Raw genomic sequence first — 12812 nt, forward strand, 5'->3', positions numbered from 1 at the left:
GACAACCCAAGTGATTATAAATAGCCAAAATGAATTATTTTTAAAATATATCAGAATTTATTTTAGTATATGATAATGTAGAGAGCTATTAATGAACCCTTGATGAAGTGATAGGTGCAAACTGAAAACTGCGGCAACAAATAAATATAATTCATTTGCAAAGGAAAAATTCCTGAATCTTTATCAAACATTACTTAAAAAATAGTATTAAAAACAGGGAAAAGAAAACAATATCATAAAGGGTAATAAAGACAAAATGATCAGGGACTAGTAAAGAAACGCCAAAATATAAATCATGCTAGATAGTAATAACGTGTAATAATAAGTATAAAGATATATGAGTATTGACTGATATTAGTGAATCAGATCACTATAGTAACAACAAACTGCATATGAAAGAATATAAAATAAATATCAATTCATATACAGTATAGATGACAAACTATATGGAAAATAGATAAATATGAATATAAAGTGCAAGAGCTGTTGATAAGTAAAGTGCATGTGCAATACAAATCACTTAATGATATCTAAAGAATAGAGGTATTAATAACACTAGTGTGTCAGGTAAAGAAATAAATGAATAAAGTGCATATGCAGTATAATATAACTATATACTGAATGCAAAGTGCCAGACAATAATTGTAATTAAACAAACAAACCAAAAGGTGGCCCCTCGGTCCCTGTGATGGCGTCACCCCCAAAGCTTGTTTCGGCACTGGGAAAAAAGGCAACACTTACCCATTTATTTATCAACAGTAGTTGCACTTTATTTATCTATTTATCTATTTTCTGCATATTTTATCATCTATATATCATCTATATATTTATTTTACATTCATTCATATGCAGTTTATATTGAAATTCTAGTGATTAGATTCACTTCTATCACTCCATATATCTTTATAATTATTAATATGATATAGTTAATAGTATCTAGCATGATTTATTTTTGGCGCTTCTTCACTGGTTCTCTGCTAATGTAATTTTCATTATCATCTATGGCCCTGTGTAACATACCTGGCGGCGTCCTTGCATAGTGGTCCATCTCCCACTGTGCAGGAGCGCGCACTTGATTTCCTGTCCAGAATGTCTCTCTGGCTTCCCTCCATGCTGTCTGTTTGTGTCTGTCTCTGCTGCTTAAGGGCGGCGCCCGATCACTTCCTGCTTTTTGTACCTGCTGTGGGTCACACCCCTTGTGCGTCCTCAGCCAATTGCTGTCTGACACTTGGTATATAGCTCAGCAGCTCCCTTCTATCCCTGCCTGAGCATATGTGTTTCTTTCAGTGTGTGCTTGCACTCTGAAGTTGCCAGGTCCCGTTCCTGTTTCCCTGTCCGCCTTTCCTGGAGGCTGTATTTCCAGGCCTGTCTGAACTGTGTCCTGTATTTCTCCTGCCTTGCGGTGTCAGCTCCCGTGTCTGAACTGTGTCCTGTATGTCTCCTGCTTTGCGGTATTAGTTCCCGTTTCTGAACTAAGTCCTGTATGTCTCCTGCCTTGCGGTGTCAGCTCCCGTGTCTGAACTGTGTCCTGTATGTCTCCTGCTTTACGGTATTAGTTCCCATTTCTGAACTAAGTCCTGTTTGTCTCCTGCTTTACGGTATTAGTTCCCGTGTCTGAACTAAGTCCTGTATTTCTCCTGCCTTGCGGTGTCAGCTCCCGTGTCTGAACTGTGTCCTGTATCTTGTCTGTCCTGTCTGAACACGCTCCTTGCCTGTTCGTCCCGCCTCTCTGGGGGCAGTATTCCCAGACCCGCTCCTGTATCCCGCTGCAGTGTCGGTCTCCTCCGTACACTCAGTTCCAGTCTGAACTCTCTCCTATCCTTTACCTGTTTTGCCTCTATGTCCGTTCCCTTCCTTTTTCTGCAGAGTCTGAACTCGTACCTAACTCCTGCCAGTTGTCTCTGTACTCCCGTTTGTGAGTTTGTGATCCACTCGCTACTTCACAGCAAGTACCCTGTGGGTGTCTGGCTCTGTCTTTCCCTTCCTGTCTGTTCCGTGTGAACAGAGTCCTGTCCTGCCCTGCTTCTACCCGCTGCTCCGGCAGTCCTGTCCTGCCCTGCTTCTGCCCGCTGCTCCGGCAGTCCTGTCCTGCCCTGCTTCTGCCCGCTGCTCCGGCAGTCCTGTCCTGCCCTGCCTGTACCCCTCTGCCTGTAATGTTCCTGAGTCCCAGTGTGTACTGGGCCCTATCCTGCCTGTATTGTTCCTGAGTCCCGGTGTGTACTGGGTTCTATCCCGCCTGTGTTCCTACCTGCTAGTGCCTCCTGTCTGCACTCTAGCTGTGCTTGCCTTTACCCCCCTGCCTGCATACCCGCCTGCCTGCATACCAGTCGTGCCAGCCTACCAGCCTGTTCCTGTATTCCCTGTGTGGGTCAACAGCCGTGTCCGGGGTCTGTCCTGGAGTAGCACCTGGTCCCTCTGCTCGGTTCCTCCTTGGTGCACTGGCGTCGTATGCCGTCGTGCGACCCTGGTCGGATCGGGTGAATACTTAGTCACGCCCCTCCAGGCATACACTCTCCGGCACGGTCCAGTGGAATCACTATCAATCCCATGCACACGCCGCTTAGCCCGGGCGTGTGCATAACACCCTGTTTTTAATGCTATTTTTTATGTAGTGTTTAATAAAAATTTATGATATTTCTCTATATTATAATAGTATTATTCGGTCACATACACCGAAGCAAAAATCCAAACACACACAGAAACACTATAATCTGTTTGTAATTAGGTATAATTCCACTATAAGACACATCTATACATGTAGAGTTTGTGCTTGTGTGTGTATCAAGTTATTCAAATACTACAATAAAACTGTCCATATCCATAAAGTCCATTTCTTAGCAGTCGTGTAACCCTAATATTAGTATTTACAGTCCAGCATCCCTTTACCAGCAGTAAGAAGGTAACACATCTGGATCTTTATCTTAAGGCCCCGTCACACTAAGCGAGATCGCTGCTGAGTCACAAGTTTTATGACGCAACAACGACCTCAGTAGCGATCTCGTTACGTTTGACACTTAGCAGCGACCAGGCCCCTGCTGTGAGATCGCTGGTCGTGTCGGAATGGTCTGGACATTTCTTTGATCGTTGAGGCCCCGCTGGGTAGCATGCATCGGTGTGTTTGACACCTTACCAACGACCTTGTTGACGACTCAGACACAGAAACACATAGGCGTGCATCGTTATACAGATCGTTACGGGTCGCCGCATCGTTGCTGCGTCGTTGGGAAGATCTGACTGTTTGACATCTCACCAGCGACCACATAGCGATGCAGCAACGATCCCTGACAGGTCGTATCGCTGTCAGGATCGCTGTAGCGTCGCTTAGTGTGACGGGGCCTTTAGCAAGCCAAGCTACATGGCAAACAGTAAAGTCCTAATGAGAGGGGGAGTAGAAAGACAATGAAGAGTTTAACATTTTCTTTATTCCACTAAAGGATTGGAGAACCACACACAGAGACACAGGTTGGAGCGAAACAGGAACTTTACTCCAAAGAGGCACAAACTCAATGGTTTCAGTTTTGAGGCACAGTTCCAAGTGGTTACAGCGCTTGTTGGTTTCACTTCTATGAAGCCCAACCTCTTAGTAGTTGTGGTTATGGAACCTAATAATAATTGGAAACATGGAAGGGGCATGGTGACAATACTTGTCAGAGTCTTTGCCTGCGGTATGAGCGATGGATCTACCAACCAGCATTCAGCCACTATTTCAACTGTAGTTAATATATGCAGCATAGCAAATAAATTTCAGGCTCCGGAGGTACTCAACGCAGTGTCCCAAAATCACAAATCACTTGCCGCTGTTTCAATGCTCAGCAGATATCTTATTTAAACAAAAAAGTTATCATCCTGACCCTCTCTTTCCTTCTTTCTCTTTCATTCTCTCTATCACCATGTTTAAAGGTGGAGTATCATATAATATAACTATGGCATACGACAATATATGCAAATGGTTCAATAGATAGAGATTTCTAGCATCAATAGACAGTTCACAATCTTAAAGGGAACCTGTCACCAGAAATAACACTATTAACCTGCAGATATGCAATTAATCTACAGGTTAATAGTGTTATTATGCTGCCCGGCGCCTGCATGCAGCTGAATGCAGTGAGGAGTAAATTAACTTTATTCTCCCCTCCAGTATTCGTTTTATGTCATGGGGCTGGGGCGCTACGGGTTCAGTCATCGCTTTGAGAATACAATGAGGCCACTGTAACCGCATCCCCGGCACTGACTGACTCTCCCTCTGCATTGCAGGCTGTCAGTCAGAGCCGGGGTGCGGTTACAGATGCCATTCAGCATTCTCAGAGTGGTGACTGAATTATAATCATCATGTAACCCTAATAGCGCTATATACAGCTCTGGCAAAAATTAAGAGACCACTGAACAGTTTTCTATTGGAAAGCATAGAATGACTGGTGGAAAGCATGCCAAGACGCATGAAAGATGTGATTAAAAATCATGGTTAGTCCACCAAACATTGATTTCTGAACTGTTCCTGAGTTAAAACATGAGTAATTTGACGTCTGAAAGCACTGTTTCTTTTTTAGTATTTTGACGCTTTATCATTTGCTGCAAATAAATACAATTTTTTTAGCTTTGAATATCGGAGACATGTTGTCAGTAGTTTATAGACTAAAACAACAATGTACATTTTACTCAAAAATATACCTATAAAGAGAAAAATCAGAGAAACTGAAAATTTTGCAGTGGTCTCTTAATTTTTGCCAGAGCTGTAAATAATATGGACATTTTTGTTTGATATTTACAGTTTTTGAACTTTATAGTTAAACAGGGCCATTCCATTTAACTAATAGCCATGTTAAGCACAGGGAGTGGTGTGGTGGAGTGGACCCCTAACTAGAGATGAACGGTGTTCGACTCGAACTGTTCGCCATTCTCAAATTCGAGCTGTTTTGGGCGGTGTTCGAGCCGTTCGGCGAACACGAACGATTTGAAAAAAATTCGGCTGTTCGAGGTTATGTTCGATAACTGTTCGTGCACCAAAATCATAACTGGATTTTTTCTCAGTAATGCTGAAAATTAATGTTAATATGCAGTTTGAGTGTTCAGCAGGGTGGGGGGAGGGGCAGGGGATGCATCTCTGCAGAAATAATGAAGATCTCCATTTTTTTTCTCTTTCCCGCATTTACAGTGGGGCGGTGCAGTCTGTCAGCCTATCAGCAGCGCACACACGGAGCGAACTGCTTTTTTCACACAAGCAAGGGCATGTGTCATTGGCTGTGTATGTCACATGTCCTTGCCCTATAAGACCCAGCCATTTTCCACGTAGCCACCATTTTCTCACTGCTGCAGCTGCGTGTTAGACGACACCGCTGTTGCTGTGTGCGCTATACTTTGTTAATTTCAAGCCAATTTTCGCACAAATCTACAGATAGCTGGGGAGTAGGGAAGAGTTGTGATTGCAGTCCTTTTAAGGACTAGGTTACATCATTTCCTATGACTTTTAGCAGGCAGGTCTGTGCTCTTAAATAGATAGGTTGGGAGTAAAGACTAATTGTAATTGCAGTCCTTTTCAGGGCTAGGTTACATCAGTTCCTGTCACTTTTATCAGGCAGGTCTGTGCTCTTAAATAGATAGGTTGGGAGTAAAGACTAATTGTAATTGCAGTCCTTTTCAGGACTAGGTTACTTCAGTTCCTATCACTTTTTGCCAGGCAGGTCTGTGCCAGTGCTGTGCAAGTTTTTTTCACAGCATTTGGCTAAATCTAGCAAAGCAAATCCTTGTTGGCCTATTGCAGAGTGTGTTAGTCAGTGGAGTAGCCTATCTGTGTTGCAAGATACACCACCTGTGTATAGAATACAAATTTTTTTACTGCACCTAGTGAAGTAAAACCTTTTGGGCATAGCATCATTCTATTAGTCCATCTATACTAACCTCCATCAGGTTGCAAATTCAATATAATTTTTTTCTGCATCTAGCTCTGAAAAAATATTTAGGCTTCTAGCAGTGTGTGGGACTTGGTCTATTAGTCCATCTATACTGACCTCCATCAGGTTGCAAATTCAATGTAATTTTTTTCTGCATCGAGCTCTGAAAAAATATTTAGGCTTCTAGCAGTGTGTGGGACTTGTTCTATTACTCCATCTATACTGACCTCCATCAGGTTGCAAATTCAATATAATTCTTTTCTGCATCGAGCTCTGAAAAAATGTTTAGGCTTCTAGCAGTGTGTGGGACTTGGTCTATTAGTCCATCTATACTGACCTCCATCAGGTTGCAAATTCAATATAATTTTTTTCTGCATCTAGCTCTGAAAAAATATTTAGGCTTCCAGCAGTATGTGGGACTTGGTCTATTAGTCCATCTATACTGAGCTCCATCAGGTTGCAAATTCAATATAATTCTTTTCTGCATCTAGCTCTGAAAAAATATTTAGGCTTCTAGCAGTGTGTGGGACTTGGTCTATTAGTCCATCTATACTGACCTCCATCAGGTTGCAAATTCAATATAATTTTTTTCTGCATCTAGCTCTGAAAAATTATTTTGGCTTCTAGCAGTGTGTAGGATTTGTTCTATTAGTCCAACTATACTAACCTCCACCAGGTTGCAAATTAAAAATAATTTTTTTCTGCATCGAGCTCTGAAAAAATATTTAGGCTTCTAGCAGTGTGTGGGACTTGTTCTATTAGTCCATCTATACTGACCTCCACCAGGTTGCAAATTCAATATAATTTTTTTCTGCATCTAACCCAGCCAATACTTTTGGTCTAATACCACAGTTTGGCCACTCAGCTCTGCTCGGTTCCCATCCATTGTTTTTTTGTGCAAACAACTCCAGGGTTGTGAATTAGTAAACCACCAAAATGAGTGGAAAAAGGCCTGCTGCTGGTGGAAAGGGGAATAGGCGTGTTGGGAAGGGGAAAAAAGGTTGCGTCCGTGGAGTAGGTGTTAAAGCAACAGTAACATCTGCAGAAGAAAGACCATCTTCCAGCCAAACTAAAATGTCTACTTCTTTTAGCGGACAATGTGATAAGATCCCTTTCTTACAGCCACGCCAATCGCTACAAATTCCAGATGAGGCACAAAAACAGCAGGTGCTTCAACAGATATCAAGTGCTCCTTTAAGTGGGCTCTCCTCCACCTCAACTTCAACATCACAAATGCTCCAGTCCTCAGAGGTGTCACCCCAATCGCACTTGCTTCCTCACAGCTCCCAAGTCTCCAGCTGCCCGTCTGAGTATGGGGTAGAACAGATGTTTGAGTCAGCAGAGCTGTTTACTCATACTATAGCCTGGGAATCAGAGGTCGGCTCCAGAGCTTCTGTGAATTCAGACGAGGAAATGATCTGCACTGATGCCCAGAATCTTTATGAGTCGGATCCAAGACCAGACGCAGAAGGTACTGACCATAATGTAGACCCTCGTTCCCAAACTGTAACTCCTGTTGGTGGAGACAATGAGGAAGACGATGATGAGACTCAAATACCTGATTGGAGTGACCAATTTATTTTTTTGTCAGGGCAGGAACAGGTTGGCTCTGAGGACGACGGGTGTGATAACACACAGGGTGATGATGATGAGGTTGGAGATCCCACTTACTGTCAACCCACAGTCAGCCAAGAGATGAGGTCAGCAGAGGAGGTGGAGGAGGATGCTAGTGACGACGAGGTCAGGTTGCGCCTTCCTGGACAGAGACGTAGTACTGGAAGCACGTCAACAACTGCATCCTCAAACACAACTCTGCCTCTGACCACAAGTCATGGTGGCTCTTCAGGTCGCATGGGTGCTAAGCCTTGCATAGCCTGGGCATTTTTTCAGATCGATAAAGATGACCCAACTTGTGTTATCTGTAACATTTGTCAGCAAAAGCTAAGTAGAGGCCAAAAAGAACATAGTTTGAGTACTTCATGCATGAACTGGCACATGGACATGAAGCATAAGTTGCAGTGGGAAGCTCACTGTGCTACAATGCGGCCTAGCCGGCCGGGCCAACCACCGTCTGCCACATCTTGTGCATCCGCGGCCTCTTCATCCTCTGTGACTGGCGGGACAGCAGTCACACCTGTTTTGGGACACAGACCTGCCACCTCTTTACCCGCAACAGCCAGCGTGATTGGCAGGTCATCATTTTCTTTGGAGGTGGTAACACCAGCTGGTGTTGAGCGCTGTCCGACATCGAAAGCACCACCCTTGGATCAAGGCAACCTAACATGTCCGCCTGCATCTTCTTCACAGACCGTCAGTTTGCTGGGGACACCCTTCTCAACCCCGTCTAAGCACAACAGCCAGCCCTCGGTCCCTCAGATGTGGACAAGTAAAAGACCATTTCCTCCTAGCCATGAGAAAGCTAAGAGGTTGAATTTCACCATCTGCAAGCTCTTGGCTACAGAAATGCTTCCTTTCCGCCTGGTGGACACAGAGGATTTTAGAGACCTTATGTCCGTCGAAGTGCCCAAGTACCAGATGCCCAGTCGGCACTACTTCTCAAAGAAAGGTGTGCCTGCGCTCCACCAGCATGTCGCACACAACATCACCGCTTCTTTGAGAAACTCTGTGTGTGACAGGGTGCATTTCACCACAGACGCTTGGACAAGTAGGCATGGACAGGGGCGTTACATGTCGCTGACTGGGCACTGGGTAACTATGGTGACAGCAGGACAAGGGGCTGCTGTCCAAGTCTTGCCGTCCCCATGAGTTGTGCGTCAATCCTCTTTATCTCAAAGTTCCTCCACTGCTTCTGCCTCCTCAACCTCCTCTCGGTCCTCCACCTGCACCCAAAGCCTGCCTGGTCATGCCACAAGCTTTCTAACTGCGCAGAAGGGATCCTGCACACCTCCTTACTATGCTGGCAGCAGGGCTCAACGTCATCAGGCGGTTTTTACTTTGAAATGTCTGGGAAATGTGAGTCACACAGCTGAGGAGTTGTGGTCAGCTCTGGAGACCCAGTTTCATGAATGGTTGTCTCCACTGGACCTGAAACCAGGGAAGGCCGTGTGCGACAATGCTGCAAACCTGGGTGCGGCCCTTCGCTGGGGCAATGTCACACACGTGGCTTGTATGGCTCACGTGTTGAACCTGGTTGTCCAGCAATTTTTAGCCCACTATACCGGACTAGATGGCCTTCTGCAGAGGGCACGGTCGTTGTGTGCTCACTTCCGCCATTTGCATCCCGCAGCTCAGCGACTTACATCTCTACAGAAGTCGTTGGGCCTGCCACTTCACCAGCTAAAATGCGATGTGCCTACCCGGTGGAATTCATTTCTGCACATGTTGCAGCGACTGTGGCAGCACCGACAAGCCCTGGTGCAATACGTTCTGACGTACAGCCTGGGCCAACGAGATCCAGAGGTGGGGCAAATCATGCTGGAGGAGTGGTCTCAGATCAGGAAACTATGCACCCTTCTGCACAGTTTTGAAATGGTGACGAAGATGTTTAGTGCTGACGATGCCATTATCAGCATGACTATTCCGGTGATTTACATGCTGGTCCACATGTTAAACAGAATTCGGAGTCAGGTGGTGGCACAAGAGGAGGTGGAGGAAGTAGAGGAGGAGGAGTTGTATGCGGAAGGGCTAACATCTGCAAGGTCCAGACGGTCGGCAGCACCAAGGCGGCAGGCATGTTAGGGTGGGGGAGATGGTTTAACCAGGGCGCATGGTAGCAGCCAAACTAGTGAGGAAGGTGCAGGAGCCCAGGAAGAAGTGGAGGACGAACTGATGGAAGACTCATCAGATGAGGGAGACCTTGATCACATTTCTGTTGTGCGAGGTTGGGGGGAGAGGGCAGAGGAAGGAAGCATGATTGTTACCTCGCCACCAACACAACAGGGACTTGGTGCTCCTGGATGCTCAAGACACATGAGTGCCTTCTTGCTGCACTACCTGCAACATGACCCTCGATTTGTGAGAATTAGAAATAATCCTGACTACTCGGTTGCCACACTGTTAGATCCCGGTACAAAAGTAAATTTGCAGAAATTATTCCTGCCATAGAAAGGGATGCACGCATGCAGGAGTATCAGCAGAGACTGTTGCAGAATCTTACATGTGCTTTTCCACAAAACACCAGTGGTGCACGTAGTGAATCTCACAGTTCCACCTTGCCAACCGTGGGACCGTCGAGTGTTCAGCACTCAAACCGTAACAGAAACACAATATCTGCTGGTAACATCAATTTTGCGGAATCATTTCACCACTTTTTTAGCCCATACTTTGCAAGGCCACAGGAGACAAGAAGTCTGACACATAGTCAACGCCTAGAGACGATGGTACAGGAGTATCTCCAAGTAAACATTGAAGCCATGACTGTGTCACTAGACCCTTGTTTTTTTTGGGCTTCCAATCTGGATAAATGGCCAGAGCTCGCCACTTACGCCTTGGAGATCTTGTTATGCCCCGCAGCCAGCGTTCTGTCTGAACGTGTGTTCAGCGCTGCTGGTGGTGTGCTGACAGATAAGCGCATGCGGCTCTCCACTGATAATGCAGACAGACTCACGTTCATAAAGATGAACAAATCATAGATCCGAAACGACTTTTCTACCCCTGTGTCATCCTGGGGAGAGTAAAAGCTTGATGATTTGTTAAAATCACCTCACCAACCATTTTAAGCTTTAAAATTACTAATCATGTTTAACTGTATCTTGGCTGGAAAATAATTTGGACTTTGTAGCAGTGTGCAGTACTGATTCTATTAGGCCATCTATACTAAGCTCCACCAGATTTCAAATTAATACTAATTTTTAGCTGCATCTCGCTCCTAGATGCGCAAGACACATGAGTGCCTTCTTGCTGCACTACCTGCAACATGACCCTCAGATTGTCAGAATTTGAAGTAATCCTGACTACTGGGTTGCCACACTCTTCGATCAACCTTTTCATTTTAATAAAGAACCAAAAAATGGTCATTTTTGAAATTATAAGCATTAGCAGGTTATTAGAAACTGAAATCAAACAGTTTTCAACTCAAAACTTTATTCTAGGTGATGTTACATTTGCACATAGGACCCCTTGTTCGAAAGGAGCTTCTGAACTGTCTCGTCCATTGAATTTGTCAGGTTTTGGATGGTTTCTGCTTCAATTGTTTTGCATGAGGACAGAATACCCTCCCAGAGTTGTTGCTTAGATGTGAACTGCCTCCCGCCATCATAGACACTCCTTTTGATGATGCTCCAGAGGTTCTCAATGGGGTTGAGGTCAGGGGAGCATGGGGGTCACACCATAAGTTTGTCCCCTTTTATGCCCATATCAGCCAGAGATGCAGATGTGTTATGTACAGCATGAGACGGTGCATTATCATGCATGAAAATGATCTTGCTGTGGAATACACGGTTCTTCTTCTTGAACCATGGCAGGAAGTGCTGTTTGAGAAACTCCACATACATTATGGAGTTCATCTTTACCCCTTCAAGGATCCTAAAGGGGCCGACAATCTCTCTCCCCATGATTCCAGCCCAAAACATTACTCCACCTCCTCCTTGCTGGCACCGTAGCAGTGTTTGCGTGGGGTGTCCATCAACCAGCCATCCTCCACTCCATCCATCTGGACCATCGAGCGTTGCACGGCACTCATCGGTGAACAAAACAGTTTTTGAAGTCAGTCGTCATGTATTGTTTGGCCCACTGGAGCCGTTTCTGCTTGTGTGCAGTGGATAGAGGAGGTCGACAGGATGGCTTACGCACAGCTGCAAACCTCTGAAGGACTCTGCATCTTGTTGTTCGGGGGACGTTGGAGGCACCATCAGCTTCAAAAACTTGTCTGCTGCTATGACAAGGCTTTTTTGCCACTGCTCTTTTAACCTGACGTTATTGCCTGTAGGAAAGAGTCCTCAATTTTCCCTTAGCAGCACGCACATGTGTGTACTGTGAATCAGCTATATACTTCTTGATTGTGCGATGATCAGGATGAAGTGTCTTGGCAATGTTGATTGTAGTCATGCCTTGACCTAAACACTCCACAATTTGTTGCTTCTCAGCAGCTGACACATCCTTTTTCTTTCCCATTTTGGCAGAAAATGTAGGCTGCTTAATAATGTGGGACAGCCTTCTTAAGTAGTCTTGCCTTTCATTGGACACACCTGCCAAACTAATTAGCACAGCTGTCTGCAATTGCTTACAGTGGTATAAAGAGCCCTGACACACATCACCATCACTCCTAAACACTTTTTGCATAATAATTTGGAACACAGTGTACATGTGCTTTTCCACAAAACACCAGTGGTTCACGTAGTGAATCTTACAGTTCTAACTTGCCAACCGTGGTCTGTATGGAGTTGTTCAAAAAAGGGCCCAAAATTAAGATAACATAGACGGGAGAGGTCTCTATGAATAGGAATTTCTAAGTATTTGATACCCTGTGAGGGCCAGGCAAAGGGAAAGTTGGACTGGATGGAATCCTGTATGGATTTGGGAAGGGAGACATTGAGGGCCTCAGACTTCGCTGCATTGATTTTAAAATTTGACCATGTAACAAAGTGATCTATTTCAGCCATAACAGCAGGGATGGATATATGTGATTGAGTGATATTTAGTAGGACATCATCAGCAAATGCAGAGCACTTGTACTCGGTGCCTCCCACCTCAATCCACCTAATATTAGGGTTATGGCGAATTGATGAGAGCAGGTGCTCCGTCACAAGGATGTATAAGAGAGGGGACAGAGGACATCCCTGCCTTGTCCCATTGGTGATTATGAAAGGTGATGAAAATGTTCTGACGCGCCCCCTGGGCCTTGGGACTCCCGGAGCTGGACCCTTTTTGGTGGATGCTGGGGGTTGTAGTCTCCGTGGCAGCGACCCGGTTCCGTGGCTCAGGGCGGCCAAACCAGTGGCGGAACTATTTATGTGGTTTTGATGT

Source organism: Phyllobates terribilis, unplaced genomic scaffold (assembly GCF_046119375.1).
Source record: "Phyllobates terribilis strain yellow unplaced genomic scaffold, ASM4611937v1 Scaffold_2__4_contigs__length_985480577, whole genome shotgun sequence".
In the NCBI taxonomy this organism is placed as follows: domain Eukaryota; kingdom Metazoa; phylum Chordata; class Amphibia; order Anura; family Dendrobatidae; genus Phyllobates; species Phyllobates terribilis.